The following is a 22,432-nucleotide window of genomic DNA, read 5'->3' as shown; positions in this document are numbered from 1 at the left end:
GGGGAATCAGAGGTGGGGAATCAGAGGTTGGGAATCAGAGGCAGGGAATCAGAGGCGGGGAATCAGAGGCGGGGAATCAGAGGCAGGGAATCAGATGTGCGGAATCGGAGATGGGGAATCAGAGGCAGGGAATCAGAGGCGGGGATTCAGAGGCGGGGAATCAGAGGCCGGGAATCAGATATGGGGAAACAGAGGTGGGGAATCAGAGGCGGGGAAACAGAGGCGGGGATTCAGATATGGGGAATCATAGGTGGGGAATCAGAGGTTGGGAATCAGAGGCAGGGAATCAGAGGCTTGGAATCAGATGCAGGGAATCAGATGCGGGGAATCAGAGGCGGGGAATCAGAGCTGGGGAAACAGAGGTGGGGAATCAGAGTTGGGGAATCAGAGGCGGGGACTTAGATATTGGGAAACAGAGGCGGGGAATCAGAGGCGGGGAAACAGAGGCGGGGAGTCAGATATGGGGAATCAGAGGTGGGGAATCAGAGGCAGGGAATCAGATGTGCGGAATCAGAGATGGGGAATCAGAGGCAGGGAGTCAGAATCAGAAGCAGGGAATCAGAGGCCGGGAATCAGAGGCCTGAATCAGATGCCGGGAATAAGAGGCCGGGAATCAGAGGTGGGGAATCAGAGTCCGGGAATCAGAGGCGGGGAAACAGAGGCGGGGAATCAGAGGCGGGGAATCAGAGGCAGGGAATCAAACACGGGGAATCAGAGGCGGGGAATCAGAGCTGGGGAATCAGAGGTGGGGTTCAGAGTCGGGGAATCAGAGGCAGGGAATCAGATGTGCGGAATCAGAGATGGGGAATCAGAGGTGGGGAATCAGAGGCTGTGAATCAGAGATGGGGAATCAGAGGCGGGGAATCAGAGGCTGGAAATCAGACACGGGGACTCAGAGGCTGGGAATCAGACGGGGGGAATCAAAGGCGGGGAAACAGAGCTGGGGAATCAGAGGCAGGGAATCAGAGTTGGGGATTCAGAGGCGGGGAATCAGATATGGGGAAACAGAGGCGGGGAATCAGAGGCGGGCAAACAGAGGCGGGGAATTAGATATGGGGAATCAGAGGTGGGGAATCAGAGGTGGTGAATCAGAGATGGGGAATCACAGGCGGGGAATCAGAGGCAGGGAATAGAACGCGGGGAATCAGAGGCAGGGAATCAGAGTTGGGGCATCAGAGGTTGGGAATTAGATATGGGGAAACAGAGGCGGGGAATCAGAGGCGGGGAAACAGAGGCGGGAAATCAGATATGGGGAATCAGAGGTGGGGAATCAGAGGCAGGGAATCAGATGTGCGGAATCAGAGATGGGGAATCAGAGGCAGGGAATCAGAATCAGGAGCGGGGAATCAGAGGCCGGGAATCAGAGGCCGGGAATCAGATGCTGGGAATAAGAGGCCGGGAATCAGAGGTGGGGAATCAGAGTCCGGGAATCAGAGATGGGGATTCAGAGGCGGGGAATGAGATATGGAGAATCAGAGGCGGGGAATCAGAGGCGGGGAAACAGAGGTGGGGAATCAGATATGTGGAATCAGAGGTGGGGAATCAGAGGCTGTGAATCAGAGATGGGGAATCAGAGGTGGGGAATCAGAGGCAGGAAATCAGACACGGGGATTCAGAGGCTGGGAATCAGACGGGGGGTTTCAGAGGCTGGGAATCAGACGGGGGAATCAAAGGCGGGGAATCAGAGCTGGGGAATCAGAGGCAGGGAATCAGACTTGGGGATTCAGAGGCGGGGAATCAGATATGGGGAAACAGAGGCGGGGAATCAGAGTCGGGCAAACAGAGGCGGGGAATTAGATATGGGGAATCAGAGGTGGGGAATCAGAGGTGGTGAATCAGAGATGGGGAATCACAGGCGGGGAATCAGAGGCAGGGAATAGAACGCGGGGAATCAGAGGCAGGGAATCAGAGTTGGGGCATCAGAGGTTGGGAATTAGATATGGGGAAACAGAGGCGGGGAATAAGAGGCGGGGAAACAGAGGCGGGATATCAGATATGGGGAATCAGAGGTGGGGAATCAGAGGCAGGGAATCAGATGTGCGGAATCAGAGATGGGGAATCAGAGGCAGGGAATCAGAATCAGAAGCGGGGAATCAGAGGCCGGGAATCAGAGGCCGGGAATCAGATGCTGGGAATAAGAGGCCGGGATTCAGAGGTGGGGAATCAGAGTCCGGGAATCAGAGATGAGGATTCAGAGGCGGGGAATGAGATATGGAGAATCAGAGGCGGGGAATCAGAGGCGGGGAAACAGAGGTGGGGAATCAGATATGTGGAATCAGAGGTGGCGAATCAAAGGCGGTGAATCAGAGATGGGGAATCAGAGGCGGGGAATCAGAGGCAGGGAATCAAACACTGGAAATCAGAGGCGGGGAATCAGAGCTGGGGAATCAGAGGCGGGGAATCAGAGTTGGGGAATCAGAGGCAGGGAATCAGATATGGGGAAACAGGGGCAGGGAATCAGAGGCGGGGAAACAGAGGCGGGGAATCAGATATGGGGAATCAGAGGTGTGGAATCAGAGGTTGGGAATCAGAGGCAGGGAATCAGAGGCGGGGAAACAGAGGCGGGGAATCAGATATGGGGAATCAGAGGTGGCGAATCAAAGGCGGTGAAACAGAGATGGGGAATCAGGGCAGGGAATCAGAGGCAGGGAATCAAACACGGGGAATCAGAGCTGGGGAATCAGAGGCGGGGAATTAGAGTTGGGGAATCAGAGGAGGGGAATCAGAGGCGGGGAAACAGAGGCGGGGAATCAGATATGGGGAATCAGAGGTGGGGAATCAGAGGTTGGGAATCAGAGGCAGGGAATCAGAGGCGGGGAATCAGAGGCGGGGAATCAGAGGCAGGGAATCAGATGTGCGGAATCGGAGATGGGGAATCAGAGGCAGGGAATCAGAGGCGGGGATTCAGAGGCGGGGAATCAGAGGCCGGGAATCAGATATGGGGAAACAGAGGTGGGGAATCAGAGGCGGGGAAACAGAGGCGGGGATTCAGATATGGGGAATCATAGGTGGGGAATCAGAGGTTGGGAATCAGAGGCAGGGAATCAGAGGCTTGGAATCAGATGCAGGGAATCAGATGCGGGGAATCAGAGGCGGGGAATCAGAGCTGGGGAAACAGAGGTGGGGAATCAGAGTTGGGGAATCAGAGGCGGGGACTTAGATATTGGGAAACAGAGGCGGGGAATCAGAGGCGGGGAAACAGAGGCGGGGAGTCAGATATGGGGAATCAGAGGTGGGGAATCAGAGGCAGGGAATCAGATGTGCGGAATCAGAGATGGGGAATCAGAGGCAGGGAGTCAGAATCAGAAGCAGGGAATCAGAGGCCGGGAATCAGAGGCCTGAATCAGATGCCGGGAATAAGAGGCCGGGAATCAGAGGTGGGGAATCAGAGTCCGGGAATCAGAGGCGGGGAAACAGAGGCGGGGAATCAGATATGGGGTATCAGAGGTGGGGAATCAGATATGGGGAAACAGAGGCGGGGAATCAGAGGCGGGGAAACAGAGGCGGGGAATTTGATATGGGGAATCAGAGGTGGCGAATGAAAGGCAGTGAATCAGAGATGGGGAATCAGAGGCGGGGAATCAGAGGCAGGAATCAAACACGGGGAATCAGAGGTGGGGAATCAGAGCTGGGGAATCAGAGGCGGGGTATCAGAGTTGGGGAATCAGAGGCGGGATATCAGATATGGGGAAACAGAGGTGGGGAATCAGAGGCAGGGAAACAGAGGTGGGGAATCAGATATGGGGAATCAGAGGTGGGGAATCAGAGGTTGGGAAACAGAGGCAGGGAATCAGAGGCGGGGAGTCAGAGGCGGGGAATCAGAGGCAGGGAATCAGATGTGCGGAATCAGAGATGGGTAATCAGAGGCAGCGAATCAGAGGCGGGGAACCAGAGGCGGGGAATCAGAGGCGGAGAATCAGAGCCTGGGAATCAGAGGCGGGGAATCAGAGGCGGGGAAACAGAGGCGGGGAAACAGATATGGGGACTCAGAGGTGGGGAATCAGAGGTTGGGAATCAGAGGCAGGGAATCAGAGGCAGGGAATCAGAGGCAGGGAACCAGAGTTGGGGATTCAGAGGCGGGGAATCAGAGCTGGGGAATCAGAGGCGGGGAATCAGAGGCAGGGAATCAGAGGCGGGGAATCAGAGGCAGGGAATCAGATATGGGGATTCAGAGGTTAGGAATCAGAGGTTGGGAATCAGAGGTGGGGATCAGAGTCGGGGAATCAGAGGCAGGGAATCAGATGTGCGGAATCAGAGATGGGGAATCAGAGGTGGGGAATCAGAGGCTGTGAATCAGAGATGGGGAATCAGAGGTGGGGAATCAGAGGCAGGAAATTAGACACGGGGATTCAGAGGCTGGGAATCAGACGGGGGGAATCAAAGGCGGGGAATCAGATATGGGGAAACAGAGGCGGGGAATCAGAGGCGGGCAAACAGAGGCGGGGAATTAGATATGGGGAATCAGAGGTGGGGAATCAGAGGTGGTGAATCAGAGATGGGGAATCACAGGCGGGGAATCAGAGGCAGGGAATAGAACGCGGGGAATCAGAGGCAGGGAATCAGAGTTGGGGCATCAGAGGTTGGGAATTAGATATGGGGAAACAGAGGCGGGGAATCAGAGGCAGGGAATCAGATGTGCGGAATCAGAGATGGGGAATCAGAGGCTGTGAATCAGAGATGGGGAATCAGAGGTGGGGAATCAGAGGCAGGAAATCAGACACGGGGATTCAGAGGCTGGGAATCAGACGGGGGGAATCAAAGGCGGGGAATCAGAGCTGGGGAATCAGAGGCAGGGAATCAGAGTTGGGGATTCAGATGCGGGGAATCAGATATGGGGAAACAGAGGCGGGGAATCAGAGGCGGGCAAACAGAGGCGGGGAATTAGATATGGGGAATCAGAGGTGGGGAATCAGAGGTGGTGAATCAGAGATGGGGAATCACAGGCGGGGAATCATAGGCAGGGAATAGAACGCGGGGAATCAGAGGCAGGGAATCAGAGTTGGGGCATCAGAGGTTGGGAATTAGATATGGGGAAACAGAGGCGGGGAATCAGAGGCGGGGAAACAGAGGCGGGAAATCAGATATGGGGAATCAGAGGTGGGGAATCAGAGGCAGGGAATCAGATGTGCGGAATCAGAGATGGGGAATCAGAGGCAGGGAATCAGAATCAGAAGCGGGGAATCAGAGGCCGGGAATCAGAGGCCGGGAATCAGATGCTGGGAATGAGAGGCCGGGAATCAGAGGTGGGGAATCAGAGTCCGGGAATCAGAGATGGGGATTCAGAGGCGGGGAATGAGATATGGAGAATCAGAGGCGGGGAATCAGAGGCGGGGAAACAGAGGTGGGGAATGAGATATGTGGAATCAGAGGTGGCGAATCAAAGGCAGTGAATCAGACATGGGGAATCAGAGGCGGGGAATCAGAGGCAGGGAATCAAACACGGGAAATCAGAGGCGGGGAATCAGAGCTGGGGAATCAGAGGCGGGGAATCTGAGTTGGGGAATCAGAGGCAGGGAATCAGATATGGGGAAACAGGGGCAGGGAATCAGAGGCGGGGAAACAGAGGCGGGGAATCAGATATGGGGAATCAGAGGTGTGGAATCAGAGGTTGGGAATCAGAGGCAGGGAATCAGAGGCGGGGAAACAGAGGCGGGGAATCAGATATGGGGAATCAGAGGTGGCGAATCAAAGGCGGTGAAACAGAGATGGGGAATCAGGGCGGGGAATCAGAGGCAGGGAATCAGAGGCTTGGAATCAGATGCAGGGAATCAGAGGCGGGGAATCAGAGGTGGGGAATCAGAGCTGGGGAATCAGAGGTGGGGAATCAGAGTTGGGGAATCAGAGGCGGGGACTTAGATATTGGGAAACAGAGGCGGGGAATCAGAGGCGGGGAAACAGAGGGGGGTAATCAGAGGCAGCTAATCAGATGTGCGGAATCAGAGATGGGGAATCAGAGGCAGGGAATCAGAATCAGAAGCAGGGAATCAGAGGCCGGGAATCAGAGGCCGGAATCAGATGCCGGGAATAAGAGGCCGGGAATCAGAGGTGGGGAATCAGAGTCCGGGAATCAGAGATGGGGATTCAGAGGCGGGGAATGAGATATGGGGAATCAGAGGCGGGGAATCAGAGGCGGGGAAACAGAGGCGGGGAATCAGATTTGGGGAATCAGAGGTGGCGAATCAAAGGCGGTGAATCAGAGATGGGGAATCAGAGGCCGGGAATCAGAGGCAGGGAATCAGAGCTGGGGAATCAGAGGCGGGGAATCAGAGCTGGGGAATCAGAGGCGGGGAATCAGAGTTGGGGAATCAGAGGCGGGGAATCAGACGCAGGGAATCAATATGGGAAATCAGAGGTGGGGAATCAGAGGTTGGGAATCAGAGGAAGGGAATCAGAGGCGAGGAATCATAGCTGGGGAATCAGAGGCGGGGAATCAGAATTGGGGAATCAGAGATGGGGAATCAGAGATGGGGAATCAGAGGCGGGGAATCAGATGCGGGGAATCAGCGGTGGTGAATCAGAGATGTGGAATCAGAGGCGGGGAATCAGAGGCAGGGAATCAGACGCGGGGAATCAGAGGCGGGGAATCATAGCTGGCGAATCAGAGGCGGGGAATCAGAGGTGGGGAATCAGAGGCGGGGAATCAGATATTGGGAATCAGAGGTGGGGAATCAGAGGCGGGGAAACAGAGGTGGGGAATCAGATATGGGGTATCAGAGGTGGGGAATCAGAGGTTGTGAATCAGAGATGGGGAATCAGAGGCGGGGAATCAGAGGCCGGTAATCAGACGCGGGGAATCAGAGGCGGGGAATCAGACATGGGAAATTAGAGGCAGGGAATCAGAGTTGGGGATTCAGAGGCGGGGAATCAGATATGGGGAAACAGAGGCGGGGAATCAGAGGCGGGCAAATAGAGGCGGGGATCAGATATGGGGAAACAGAGGCGGGGAATCAGAGGCGGGGAAACAGAGGCGGGGAATCAGATATGGGGAATCAGAGGTGGGGAATCAGAGGTTGGGAATCAGAGATGCGGAATTAGAGGCGGGGAATGAGATATGGGGAATCAGAGGCGGGGAATCAGAGGCGGGGAAACAGAGGTGGGGAATCAGATATGGGGAATCAGAGGTGTGGAATCAGAGGTTGGGAATCAGAGGTTGGGAATCAGAGGCAGGGAATCAGAGGCTTGGAATCAGTTGCAGGGAATCAGATGCGGGGAATCAGAGGCGGGGAATCAGAGCTGGGGAATCAGAGGTGGGGAATCAGAGTTGGGGAATCAGAGGCGGGGACTTAGATATTGGGAAACAGAGGCGGGGAATCAAAGGTGGGGAAACAGAGGCGGGGAATCAGATATGGGGAATCAGAGGTGGGGAATCAGAGGCAGGGAATCAGATGTGCGGAATCAGAGATGGGGAATCAGAGGCAGGGAATCAGAATCAGAAGCAGGGAATCAGAGGCCGGGAATCAGAGGCCGGAATCAGATGCCGGGAATAAGAGGCCGGGAATCAGAGGTGGGGAATCAGAGTCCGGGAATCAGAGATGGGGATTTAGAGGCGGGGAATGAGATATGGGGAATCAGAGGCGGGGAATCAGAGGCGGGGAAACAGAGGCGGGGAATCAGATATGGGGAATCAGCGGTTGCGAATCAAAGGTGGTGAATCAGAGATGGGGAATCAGAGGCCGGGAATCAGAGGCAGGGAATCAAACACGGGGAATCAGATGCGGGGAATCAGAGCTGGGGAATCAGAGGCGGGGAATCAGAGTTGGGGAATCAGAGGCGGGGAATCAGACGCAGGGAATCAATATGGGAAATCAGAGGTGGGGAATCAGACGCAGGGAATCAATATGGGAAATCAGAGGTGGGGAATCAGAGGTTGGGAATCAGAGGAAGGGAATCAGAGGCGAGGAATCAGAGCTGGGGAATCAGAGGCGGGGAATCAGAATTGGGGAGTCAGAGATGGGGAATCAGAGATGGGGAATCAGAGGCGGGGAATCAGACGCGTGGAATCAGAGGTGGTGAATCAGAGATGTGGAATCAGAGGCGGGGAATCAGAGGCAGGGAATCAGACGCGCGGAATCAGAGGCGGGGAATCATAGCTGGCGAATCAGAGGCGGGGAATGAGATATGGGGAATCAGAGGCGGGGAATCAGAGGCGGGGAAACAGTGGCGAGGAATCAGATATCGGGAATCAGAGGTGTCGAATCAAAGGCGGTGAATCAGAGATGGGGAATCAGATGCGGGGAATCAGAGGCAGGGGATCAAACACGGGGAATCAGAGGCGGGGAATCAGAGCTGTGGAATCAGAGGCGGGGAATCAGAGGCGGGGAATCAGAGCTGGGCAATCAGAGGTGGGGAATCAGAGTCGGGGAATCAGAGGCAGGGAGTCGGATGTGCGGAATCAGAGATGGGGAATCAGAGGTGGGGAATCAGAGGCGGTGAATCTGAGATGGGGAATCAGAGGCGGGGAATCAGAGGCAGGTTATCAGACACGGAGATTCAGAGGCTGGGAATCAGACGGGGGAATCAAAGGCGGGGAATGAAGCTGGGGAATCAGAGGCAGGGAATCAGAGTTGGGGATTCAGAGGCGGGGAATCAGATATGGGGAAACAGAGGCGGGGAATCAGAGGCGGGCAAACAGAGGCGGGGATTTAGATATGGGGAATCAGTGGTGGGGAATCAGAGGTGGTTTATCAGAGATGGGGAATCACAGGCGGGGAATCAGAGGCAGGGAATAGAACACGGGGAATCAGAGGCAGGGAATCAGAGCTGGGGAATCAGAGGCGGGGAATCATAGTTGGGAATCAGAGGCGGGGAATCAGATATGGGGAAACAGAGGCGGGGAATCAGGGGCGGGGAAACAGAGGCGGGGAATCAGATATGGGGAATCGGATGCGGGGAATGAGAGGCGGGGAATCAGAGCTGGGGAATCAGATATGGGGAATCAGAGGTGGGGAATCAGAGGCGTGGAAACAGAGGCGGGGAATCAGATATGGGGAATCAGAGGTGGGGAATCAGAGGCAGGTAATCAGATGTGCGGAATCAGAGATGGGGAATCAGAGGCAGGGAATCAGAATCAGAAGCGGGGAGTCAGAGGCCGGGAATCAGAGGCCTGGAATCAGATGCTGGGAATAAGAGGCCGGGAATCAGTGGTGGGGAAACAGAGGCGGGGAATCAGATATGGGGAATCAGAGGTGGCGAATCAAAGGCGGTGAAACAGAGATGGGGAATCAGGGCAGGGAATCAGAGGCAGGGAATCAAACACGGGGAATCAGAGCTGGGGAATCAGAGGCGGGGAATTAGAGTTGGGGAATCAGAGGAGGGGAATCAGAGGCGGGGAAACAGAGGCGGGGAATCAGATATGGGGAATCAGAGGTGGGGAATCAGAGGTTGGGAATCAGAGGCAGGGAATCAGAGGCGGGGAATCAGAGGCGGGGAATCAGAGGCAGGGAATCAGATGTGCGGAATCGGAGATGGGGAATCAGAGGCAGGGAATCAGAGGCGGGGATTCAGAGGCGGGGAATCAGAGGCCGGGAATCAGATATGGGGAAACAGAGGTGGGGAATCAGAGGCGGGGAAACAGAGGCGGGGATTCAGATATGGGGAATCATAGGTGGGGAATCAGAGGTTGGGAATCAGAGGCAGGGAATCAGAGGCTTGGAATCAGATGCAGGGAATCAGATGCGGGGAATCAGAGGCGGGGAATCAGAGCTGGGGAAACAGAGGTGGGGAATCAGAGTTGGGGAATCAGAGGCGGGGACTTAGATATTGGGAAACAGAGGCGGGGAATCAGAGGCGGGGAAACAGAGGCGGGGAGTCAGATATGGGGAATCAGAGGTGGGGAATCAGAGGCAGGGAATCAGATGTGCGGAATCAGAGATGGGGAATCAGAGGCAGGGAGTCAGAATCAGAAGCAGGGAATCAGAGGCCGGGAATCAGAGGCCTGAATCAGATGCCGGGAATAAGAGGCCGGGAATCAGAGGTGGGGAATCAGAGTCCGGGAATCAGAGGCGGGGAAACAGAGGCGGGGAATCAGATATGGGGTATCAGAGGTGGGGAATCAGATATGGGGAAACAGAGGCGGGGAATCAGAGGCGGGGAAACAGAGGCGGGGAATTTGATATGGGGAATCAGAGGTGGCGAATGAAAGGCAGTGAATCAGAGATGGGGAATCAGAGGCGGGGAATCAGAGGCAGGAATCAAACACGGGGAATCAGAGGTGGGGAATCAGAGCTGGGGAATCAGAGGCGGGGTATCAGAGTTGGGGAATCAGAGGCGGGATATCAGATATGGGGAAACAGAGGTGGGGAATCAGAGGCAGGGAAACAGAGGTGGGGAATCAGATATGGGGAATCAGAGGTGGGGAATCAGAGGTTGGGAAACAGAGGCAGGGAATCAGAGGCGGGGAGTCAGAGGCGGGGAATCAGAGGCAGGGAATCAGATGTGCGGAATCAGAGATGGGTAATCAGAGGCAGCGAATCAGAGGCGGGGAACCAGAGGCGGGGAATCAGAGGCGGAGAATCAGAGCCTGGGAATCAGAGGCGGGGAATCAGAGGCGGGGAAACAGAGGCGGGGAAACAGATATGGGGACTCAGAGGTGGGGAATCAGAGGTTGGGAATCAGAGGCAGGGAATCAGAGGCAGGGAATCAGAGGCAGGGAACCAGAGTTGGGGATTCAGAGGCGGGGAATCAGAGCTGGGGAATCAGAGGCGGGGAATCAGAGGCAGGGAATCAGAGGCGGGGAATCAGAGGCAGGGAATCAGATATGGGGATTCAGAGGTTAGGAATCAGAGGTTGGGAATCAGAGGTGGGGATCAGAGTCGGGGAATCAGAGGCAGGGAATCAGATGTGCGGAATCAGAGATGGGGAATCAGAGGTGGGGAATCAGAGGCTGTGAATCAGAGATGGGGAATCAGAGGTGGGGAATCAGAGGCAGGAAATCAGACACGGGGATTCAGAGGCTGGGAATCAGACGGGGGGAATCAAAGGCGGGGAATCAGATATGGGGAAACAGAGGCGGGGAATCAGAGGCGGGCAAACAGAGGCGGGGAATTAGATATGGGGAATCAGAGGTGGGGAATCAGAGGTGGTGAATCAGAGATGGGGAATCACAGGCGGGGAATCAGAGGCAGGGAATAGAACGCGGGGAATCAGAGGCAGGGAATCAGAGTTGGGGCATCAGAGGTTGGGAATTAGATATGGGGAAACAGAGGCGGGGAATCAGAGGCAGGGAATCAGATGTGCGGAATCAGAGATGGGGAATCAGAGGCTGTGAATCAGAGATGGGGAATCAGAGGTGGGGAATCAGAGGCAGGAAATCAGACACGGGGATTCAGAGGCTGGGAATCAGACGGGGGGAATCAAAGGCGGGGAATCAGAGCTGGGGAATCAGAGGCAGGGAATCAGAGTTGGGGATTCAGATGCGGGGAATCAGATATGGGGAAACAGAGGCGGGGAATCAGAGGCGGGCAAACAGAGGCGGGGAATTAGATATGGGGAATCAGAGGTGGGGAATCAGAGGTGGTGAATCAGAGATGGGGAATCACAGGCGGGGAATCATAGGCAGGGAATAGAACGCGGGGAATCAGAGGCAGGGAATCAGAGTTGGGGCATCAGAGGTTGGGAATTAGATATGGGGAAACAGAGGCGGGGAATCAGAGGCGGGGAAACAGAGGCGGGAAATCAGATATGGGGAATCAGAGGTGGGGAATCAGAGGCAGGGAATCAGATGTGCGGAATCAGAGATGGGGAATCAGAGGCAGGGAATCAGAATCAGAAGCGGGGAATCAGAGGCCGGGAATCAGAGGCCGGGAATCAGATGCTGGGAATGAGAGGCCGGGAATCAGAGGTGGGGAATCAGAGTCCGGGAATCAGAGATGGGGATTCAGAGGCGGGGAATGAGATATGGAGAATCAGAGGCGGGGAATCAGAGGCGGGGAAACAGAGGTGGGGAATGAGATATGTGGAATCAGAGGTGGCGAATCAAAGGCAGTGAATCAGACATGGGGAATCAGAGGCGGGGAATCAGAGGCAGGGAATCAAACACGGGAAATCAGAGGCGGGGAATCAGAGCTGGGGAATCAGAGGCGGGGAATCTGAGTTGGGGAATCAGAGGCAGGGAATCAGATATGGGGAAACAGGGGCAGGGAATCAGAGGCGGGGAAACAGAGGCGGGGAATCAGATATGGGGAATCAGAGGTGTGGAATCAGAGGTTGGGAATCAGAGGCAGGGAATCAGAGGCGGGGAAACAGAGGCGGGGAATCAGATATGGGGAATCAGAGGTGGCGAATCAAAGGCGGTGAAACAGAGATGGGGAATCAGGGCGGGGAATCAGAGGCAGGGAATCAGAGGCTTGGAATCAGATGCAGGGAATCAGAGGCGGGGAATCAGAGGTGGGGAATCAGAGCTGGGGAATCAGAGGTGGGGAATCAGAGTTGGGGAATCAGAGGCGGGGACTTAGATATTGGGAAACAGAGGCGGGGAATCAGAGGCGGGGAAACAGAGGGGGGTAATCAGAGGCAGCTAATCAGATGTGCGGAATCAGAGATGGGGAATCAGAGGCAGGGAATCAGAATCAGAAGCAGGGAATCAGAGGCCGGGAATCAGAGGCCGGAATCAGATGCCGGGAATAAGAGGCCGGGAATCAGAGGTGGGGAATCAGAGTCCGGGAATCAGAGATGGGGATTCAGAGGCGGGGAATGAGATATGGGGAATCAGAGGCGGGGAATCAGAGGCGGGGAAACAGAGGCGGGGAATCAGATTTGGGGAATCAGAGGTGGCGAATCAAAGGCGGTGAATCAGAGATGGGGAATCAGAGGCCGGGAATCAGAGGCAGGGAATCAGAGCTGGGGAATCAGAGGCGGGGAATCAGAGCTGGGGAATCAGAGGCGGGGAATCAGAGTTGGGGAATCAGAGGCGGGGAATCAGACGCAGGGAATCAATATGGGAAATCAGAGGTGGGGAATCAGAGGTTGGGAATCAGAGGAAGGGAATCAGAGGCGAGGAATCATAGCTGGGGAATCAGAGGCGGGGAATCAGAATTGGGGAATCAGAGATGGGGAATCAGAGATGGGGAATCAGAGGCGGGGAATCAGATGCGGGGAATCAGCGGTGGTGAATCAGAGATGTGGAATCAGAGGCGGGGAATCAGAGGCAGGGAATCAGACGCGGGGAATCAGAGGCGGGGAATCATAGCTGGCGAATCAGAGGCGGGGAATCAGAGGTGGGGAATCAGAGGCGGGGAATCAGATATTGGGAATCAGAGGTGGGGAATCAGAGGCGGGGAAACAGAGGTGGGGAATCAGATATGGGGTATCAGAGGTGGGGAATCAGAGGTTGTGAATCAGAGATGGGGAATCAGAGGCGGGGAATCAGAGGCCGGTAATCAGACGCGGGGAATCAGAGGCGGGGAATCAGACATGGGAAATTAGAGGCAGGGAATCAGAGTTGGGGATTCAGAGGCGGGGAATCAGATATGGGGAAACAGAGGCGGGGAATCAGAGGCGGGCAAATAGAGGCGGGGATCAGATATGGGGAAACAGAGGCGGGGAATCAGAGGCGGGGAAACAGAGGCGGGGAATCAGATATGGGGAATCAGAGGTGGGGAATCAGAGGTTGGGAATCAGAGATGCGGAATTAGAGGCGGGGAATGAGATATGGGGAATCAGAGGCGGGGAATCAGAGGCGGGGAAACAGAGGTGGGGAATCAGATATGGGGAATCAGAGGTGTGGAATCAGAGGTTGGGAATCAGAGGTTGGGAATCAGAGGCAGGGAATCAGAGGCTTGGAATCAGTTGCAGGGAATCAGATGCGGGGAATCAGAGGCGGGGAATCAGAGCTGGGGAATCAGAGGTGGGGAATCAGAGTTGGGGAATCAGAGGCGGGGACTTAGATATTGGGAAACAGAGGCGGGGAATCAAAGGTGGGGAAACAGAGGCGGGGAATCAGATATGGGGAATCAGAGGTGGGGAATCAGAGGCAGGGAATCAGATGTGCGGAATCAGAGATGGGGAATCAGAGGCAGGGAATCAGAATCAGAAGCAGGGAATCAGAGGCCGGGAATCAGAGGCCGGAATCAGATGCCGGGAATAAGAGGCCGGGAATCAGAGGTGGGGAATCAGAGTCCGGGAATCAGAGATGGGGATTTAGAGGCGGGGAATGAGATATGGGGAATCAGAGGCGGGGAATCAGAGGCGGGGAAACAGAGGCGGGGAATCAGATATGGGGAATCAGCGGTTGCGAATCAAAGGTGGTGAATCAGAGATGGGGAATCAGAGGCCGGGAATCAGAGGCAGGGAATCAAACACGGGGAATCAGATGCGGGGAATCAGAGCTGGGGAATCAGAGGCGGGGAATCAGAGTTGGGGAATCAGAGGCGGGGAATCAGACGCAGGGAATCAATATGGGAAATCAGAGGTGGGGAATCAGACGCAGGGAATCAATATGGGAAATCAGAGGTGGGGAATCAGAGGTTGGGAATCAGAGGAAGGGAATCAGAGGCGAGGAATCAGAGCTAGGGAATCAGAGGCGGGGAATCAGAATTGGGGAGTCAGAGATGGGGAATCAGAGATGGGGAATCAGAGGCGGGGAATCAGACGCGTGGAATCAGAGGTGGTGAATCAGAGATGTGGAATCAGAGGCGGGGAATCAGAGGCAGGGAATCAGACGCGCGGAATCAGAGGCGGGGAATCATAGCTGGCGAATCAGAGGCGGGGAATGAGATATGGGGAATCAGAGGCGGGGAATCAGAGGCGGGGAAACAGTGGCGAGGAATCAGATATCGGGAATCAGAGGTGTCGAATCAAAGGCGGTGAATCAGAGATGGGGAATCAGATGCGGGGAATCAGAGGCAGGGGATCAAACACGGGGAATCAGAGGCGGGGAATCAGAGCTGTGGAATCAGAGGCGGGGAATCAGAGGCGGGGAATCAGAGCTGGGCAATCAGAGGTGGGGAATCAGAGTCGGGGAATCAGAGGCAGGGAGTCGGATGTGCGGAATCAGAGATGGGGAATCAGAGGTGGGGAATCAGAGGCGGTGAATCTGAGATGGGGAATCAGAGGCGGGGAATCAGAGGCAGGTTATCAGACACGGAGATTCAGAGGCTGGGAATCAGACGGGGGAATCAAAGGCGGGGAATGAAGCTGGGGAATCAGAGGCAGGGAATCAGAGTTGGGGATTCAGAGGCGGGGAATCAGATATGGGGAAACAGAGGCGGGGAATCAGAGGCGGGCAAACAGAGGCGGGGATTTAGATATGGGGAATCAGTGGTGGGGAATCAGAGGTGGTTTATCAGAGATGGGGAATCACAGGCGGGGAATCAGAGGCAGGGAATAGAACACGGGGAATCAGAGGCAGGGAATCAGAGCTGGGGAATCAGAGGCGGGGAATCATAGTTGGGAATCAGAGGCGGGGAATCAGATATGGGGAAACAGAGGCGGGGAATCAGGGGCGGGGAAACAGAGGCGGGGAATCAGATATGGGGAATCGGATGCGGGGAATGAGAGGCGGGGAATCAGAGCTGGGGAATCAGATATGGGGAATCAGAGGTGGGGAATCAGAGGCGTGGAAACAGAGGCGGGGAATCAGATATGGGGAATCAGAGGTGGGGAATCAGAGGCAGGTAATCAGATGTGCGGAATCAGAGATGGGGAATCAGAGGCAGGGAATCAGAATCAGAAGCGGGGAGTCAGAGGCCGGGAATCAGAGGCCTGGAATCAGATGCTGGGAATAAGAGGCCGGGAATCAGTGGTGGGGAATCAGAGTCCGGGAATCAGAGATGGGGATTCAGAGGCGGGGAATGAGATATGGAGAATCAGAGGCGGGGAATCAGAGGCGGGAAAACAGAGGTGGGGAATCAGATATGGGGAATCAGAGGTGGCGAATCAAAGGTGGTGAATCAGAGATGGGGAATCAGAGGCGGGGAATCAGAGGCAGGGAATCAAACACGGGGAATCAGAGGCGGGGTATCAGAGCTGGGGAATCAGAGGCTGGGAATCAAAGTTGGGGAATCAGAGGCTGGGAATCAGATATGGGGAAACAGGGGCGGGGAATCAGAGGCGGGGAAACAGAGGCGGGGAATCAGATATGGGGAATCAGAGGCGGGGAATTAGAGTTGGGGAATCAGAGGCGGGGAATCAGAGGCGGGGAAACAGAGGCGGGGAATCAAACACGGGGAATCAGGTGGGGAATCAGAGGTTGGGAATCAGAGGCAGGGAATCAGAGGCGGGGAATCAGAGGCGGGGAATCAGAGGCAGGGAATCAGATGTGCTGAATCGGAGATGGGGATTCAGAGGCAGGGAATCAGAGGCGGGGAATCAGAGGCGGGGAATCAGAGGCCGGAAATCAGATATGGGGAAACAGAGGCGGGGAATCAGAGGCGGGGAAACAGAGGCTGGGAATCAGATATGGGGAATCAGAGGTGGGGAATCAGAGGTTGGGAATCAGAGGCAGGGAATCAGAGGCTTGGAATCAGATGCAGGGAATCAGATGTGCGGAATCAGAGATGGGGAATCAAAGGCAGGGAATCAGAATCAGAAGCAGGGAATCAGAGGCCGGGAATCAGAGGCCGGAATCAGATGCCGGGAATAAGAGGCCGGAAATCAGAGGTGGGGAATCAGAGGTGGGGAATCAGAGTTGGGGAATCTGAGGCGGGGACTTAGATATTGGGAAACAGAGGCGGGGAATCAGAGGCGGGGAATCAGATATGGGGAATCAGAGATGGGGAATCAGAGGCAGGGAATCAGATGTGCGGAATCAGAGATGGGGAATCAAAGGCAGGGAATCAGAATGAGAAGCAGGGAATCAGAGGCCGGGAATCAGAGGCCGGAATCAGATGCCGGGAATAAGAGGCCGGAAATCAGAGGTGGGGAATCAGAATCCAGGAATCAGAGATGGGGATTCAGAGGCGGGGAATGAGATATGGGGAATCAGAGGCGGGGAATCAGAGGCGGGGAAACAGAGGCGGGGAATCAGATATGGCGAATCAGAGGTGGCGAATCAAAGGCGGTGAATCAGAGATGGGGAATCAGAGGCCGGGAATCAGAGGCAGGGAATCAAACACGGGGAATCAGAGGCGGGGAATCATAGCTGGCGAATCAGAGGCGGGGAATCAGAGGTGGGGAATCAGAGGCGGGGAATCAGATATTGGGAATCAGAGGTGGGGAATCAGAGGCGGGGAAACAGAGGCGGGGAATCAGATATGGGGTATCAGAGGTGGGGAATCAGAGGTTGTGAATCAGAGATGGGGAATCAGAGGCGGGGAATCAGAGGCCGGTAATCAGACGCGGGGAATCAGAGGCGGGGAATCAGACATGGGAAATTAGAGGCAGGGAATCAGAGTTGGGGATTCAGAGGCGGGGAATCAGATATGGGGAAACAGAGGCGGGGAATCAGAGGCGGGCAAATAGAGGCGGGGATCAGATATGGGGAAACAGAGGCGGGGAATCAGAGGCGGGGAAACAGAGGCGGGGAATCAGATATGGGGAATCAGAGGTGGGGAATCAGAGGTTGGGAATCAGAGATGCGGAATTAGAGGCGGGGAATGAGATATGGGGAATCAGAGGCGGGGAATCAGAGGCGGGGAAACAGAGGTGGGGAATCAGATATGGGGAATCAGAGGTGTGGAATCAGAGGTTGGGAATCAGAGGTTGGGAATCAGAGGCAGGGAATCAGAGGCTTGGAATCAGTTGCAGGGAATCAGATGCGGGGAATCAGAGGCGGGGAATCAGAGCTGGGGAATCAGAGGTGGGGAATCAGAGTTGGGGAATCAGAGGCGGGGACTTAGATATTGGGAAACAGAGGCGGGGAATCAAAGGTGGGGAAACAGAGGCGGGGAATCAGATATGGGGAATCAGAGGTGGGGAATCAGAGGCAGGGAATCAGATGTGCGGAATCAGAGATGGGGAATCAGAGGCAGGGAATCAGAATCAGAAGCAGGGAATCAGAGGCCGGGAATCAGAGGCCGGAATCAGATGCCGGGAATAAGAGGCCGGGAATCAGAGGTGGGGAATCAGAGTCCGGGAATCAGAGATGGGGATTTAGAGGCGGGGAATGAGATATGGGGAATCAGAGGCGGGGAATCAGAGGCGGGGAAACAGAGGCGGGGAATCAGATATGGGGAATCAGCGGTTGCGAATCAAAGGCGGTGAAGCAGAGATGGGGAATCAGAGGCCGGGAATCAGAGGCAGGGAATCAAACACGGGGAATCAGATGCGGGGAATCAGAGCTGGGGAATCAGAGGCGGGGAATCAGAGTTGGGGAATCAGAGGCGGGGAATCAGACGCAGGGAATCAATATGGGAAATCAGAGGTGGGGAATCAGACGCAGGGAATCAATATGGGAAATCAGAGGTGGGGAATCAGAGGTTGGGAATCAGAGGAAGGGAATCAGAGGCGAGGAATCAGAGCTGGGGAATCAGAGGCGGGGAATCAGAATTGGGGAGTCAGAGATGGGGAATCAGAGATGGGGAATCAGAGGCGGGGAATCAGACGCGTGGAATCAGAGGTGGTGAATCAGAGATGTGGAATCAGAGGCGGGGAATCAGAGGCAGGGAATCAGACGCGGGGAATCAGAGGCGGGGAATCATAGCTGGCGAATCAGAGGCGGGGAATGAGATATGGGCAATCAGAGGCGGGGAATCAGAGGCGGGGAAACAGTGGCGAGGAATCAGATATCGGGAATCAGAGGTGTCGAATCAAAGGCGGTGAATCAGAGATGGGGAATCAGATGCGGGGAATCAGAGGCAGGGGATCAAACACGGGGAATCAGAGGCGGGGAATCAGAGCTGTGGAATCAGAGGCGGGGAATCAGAGGCGGGGAATCAGAGCTGGGGAATCAGAGGTGGGGAATCAGAGTCGGGGAATCAGAGGCAGGGAGTCGGATGTGCGGAATCAGAGATGGGGAATCAGAGGTGGGGAATCAGAGGCGGTGAATCTGAGATGGGGAATCAGAGGCTGGGAATCAGAGGCAGGTTATCAGACACGGAGATTCAGAGGCTGGGAATCAGACGGGGGAATCAAAGGCGGGGAATGAAGCTGGGGAATCAGAGGCAGGGAATCAGAGTTGGGGATTCAGAGGCGGGGAATCAGATATGGGGAAACAGAGGCGGGGAATCAGAGGCGGGCAAACAGAGGCGGGGATTTAGATATGGGGAATCAGTGGTGGGGAATCAGAGGTGGTTTATCAGAGATGGGGAATCACAGGCGGGGAATCAGAGGCAGGGAATAGAACACGGGGAATCAGAGGCAGGGAATCAGAGCTGGGGAATCAGAGGCGGGGAATCATAGTTGGGAATCAGAGGCGGGGAATCAGATATGGGGAAACAGAGGCGGGGAATCAGGGGCGGGGAAACAGAGGCGGGGAATCAGATATGGGGAATCGGATGCGGGGAATGAGAGGCGGGGAATCAGAGCTGGGGAATCAGATATGGGGAATCAGAGGTGGGGAATCAGAGGCGTGGAAACAGAGGCGGGGAATCAGATATGGGGAATCAGAGGTGGGGAATCAGAGGCAGGTAATCAGATGTGCGGAATCAGAGATGGGGAATCAGAGGCAGGGAATCAGAATCAGAAGCGGGGAGTCAGAGGCCGGGAATCAGAGGCCTGGAATCAGATGCTGGGAATAAGAGGCCGGGAATCAGTGGTGGGGAATCAGAGTCCGGGAATCAGAGATGGGGATTCAGAGGCGGGGAATGAGATATGGAGAATCAGAGGCGGGGAATCAGAGGCGGGAAAACAGAGGTGGGGAATCAGATATGGGGAATCAGAGGTGGCGAATCAAAGGTGGTGAATCAGAGATGGGGAATCAGAGGCGGGGAATCAGAGGCAGGGAATCAAACACGGGGAATCAGAGGCGGGGAATCAGAGCTGGGGAATCAGAGGCTGGGAATCAAAGTTGGGGAATCAGAGGCTGGGAATCAGATATGGGGAAACAGGGGCGGGGAATCAGAGGCGGGGAAACAGAGGCGGGGAATCAGATATGGGGAATCAGAGGCGGGGAATTAGAGTTGGGGAATCAGAGGCGGGGAATCAGAGGCGGGGAAACAGAGGCGGGGAATCAAACACGGGGAATCAGGTGGGGAATCAGAGGTTGGGAATCAGAGGCAGGGAATCAGAGGCGGGGAATCAGAGGCGGGGAATCAGAGGCAGGGAATCAGATGTGCTGAATCGGAGATGGGGATTCAGAGGCAGGGAATCAGAGGCGGGGAATCAGAGGCGGGGAATCAGAGGCCGGAAATCAGATATGGGGAAACAGAGGCGGGGAATCAGAGGCGGGGAAACAGAGGCTGGGAATCAGATATGGGGAATCAGAGGTGGGGAATCAGAGGTTGGGAATCAGAGGCAGGGAATCAGAGGCTTGGAATCAGATGCAGGGAATCAGATGTGCGGAATCAGAGATGGGGAATATAAGGCAGGGAATCAGAATCAGAAGCAGGGAATCAGAGGCCGGGAATCAGAGGCCGGAATCAGATGCCGGGAATAAGAGGCCGGAAATCAGAGGTGGGGAATCAGAGGTGGGGAATCAGAGTTGGGGAATCAGAGGCGGGGACTTAGATATTGGGAAACAGAGGCGGGGAATCAGAGGCGGGGAATCAGATATGGGGAATCAGAGATGGGGAATCAGAGGCAGGGAATCAGATGTGCGGAATCAGAGATGGGGAATCAAAGGCAGGGAATCAGAATGAGAAGCAGGGAATCAGAGGCCGGGAATCAGAGGCCGGAATCAGATGCCGGGAATAAGAGGCCGGAAATCAGAGGTGGGGAATCAGAATCCAGGAATCAGAGATGGGGATTCAGAGGCGGGGAATGAGATATGGGGAATCAGAGGCGGGGAATCAGAGGCGGGGAAACAGAGGCGGGGAATCAGATATGGCGAATCAGAGGTGGCGAATCAAAGGCGGTGAATCAGAGATGGGGAATCAGAGGCCGGGAATCAGAGGCAGGGAATCAAACACGGGGAATCAGAGGAGGGGAATCAGAAATGGGGAATCAGAGATGGGGAATCAGAGATGGGGAATCAGAGGCAGGGAATCAGATGCGGGGAATCAGAGGTGGTGAATCAGAGATGTGGAATCAGAGGCAGGGAATCAGACGCGGGGAATAAGAGGCGGGGAATCATAGCGGGCGAATCAGAGGCGGGGAATCAGAGGTGGGGAATCAGAGGCGGGGAATCAGATATTGGGAATCAGAGGTGGGGAATCAGAGGCGGGGAAACAGAGGCGGGGAATCAGATATGGGGTATCAGAGGTGGGGAATCAGAGGTTGTGAATCAGAGATGGGGAATCAGAGGCGGGGAATCAGAGGCCGGTAATCAGACGCGGGGAATCAGAGGCGGGGAATCAGAGCTGGGAAATTAGAGGCAGGGAATCAGAGTTGGGGATTCAGAGGCGGGGAATCAGATATGGGGAAACAGAGGCGGGGAATCAGAGGCGGGCAAATAGAGGCGGGGATCAGATATGGGGAAACAGAGGCGGGGAATCAGAGGCGGGGAAACAGAGGCGGGGAATCAGATATGGGGATCAGAGGTGGGGAATCAGAGGTTGGGAATCAGAGGCTGGGAATCAGAGGCTGGGAATCAGATGCATGGAATCAGATGCGGGGAATCAGAGGCGGGGAATCAGAGCTGGGGAATCAGAGGTGGGGAATCAAAGTTGGGGAATCAGAGGCGGGGACTTAGATATGGGGAAACAGAGGCGGGGAATCAGAGGCGGGGAAACAGAGGCGGGGAATCAGATATGGGGAATCAGAGGTGGGGAATCAGAGGCAGGGAATTAGATTTGCGGAATCAGAGATGGAGAATCAGAAGCAGGGAATCAGAGGCCGGGAATCAGAGGCCGGAATCAGATGCCGGGAATAAGAGGACGGGAAACAGAGGTGTGGAATCAGAGTCCGGGACTCAGAGATGGGGAATCAGAGGCGGGGAATGAGATATGGGGAATCAGAGGAGGGGAATCAGAGGCGGGGAAACAGAGGCGAGGAATCAGATATGGGGAATCAGAGGTGGCGAATCAAAGGCGTTGAATCAGAGATGGGGAATCAGAGGTGGGGAATCAGAGGCAGGGAATCAAACACGGGGAATCAGAGGCGGGGAATCAGAGCTGGGGAATCAGAGGCGGGGAATCAGAGTTGGGGAATCAGAGGCGGGGAATCAGAGCTGGGGAATCAGAGGTGGGGATCAGAGTCGGGGAATCAGAGGCAGGGAATCAGATGTGCGGAATCAGAGATGGGGAATCAGAGGTGGGGAATCAGAGGCTGTGAATCAGAGATGGGGAATCAGAGGCGGGGAATCAGAGGCTGGAAATCAGACACGGGGACTCAGAGGCTGGGAATCAGACGGGGGGAATCAAAGGCGGGGAATCAGAGCTGGGGAATCAGAGGCAGGGAATCAGAGTTGGGGATTCAGAGGCGGGGAATCAGATATGGGGAAACAGAGGCGGGGAATCAG

The sequence above is a fragment of the Narcine bancroftii genome, chromosome 7 (genome assembly GCF_036971445.1).
Source record: "Narcine bancroftii isolate sNarBan1 chromosome 7, sNarBan1.hap1, whole genome shotgun sequence".
NCBI classification, from domain to species: domain Eukaryota; kingdom Metazoa; phylum Chordata; class Chondrichthyes; order Torpediniformes; family Narcinidae; genus Narcine; species Narcine bancroftii.
The sequence above is the reverse complement of the archived record's forward strand: the minus strand, read 5'-3'. Positions refer to the sequence as shown.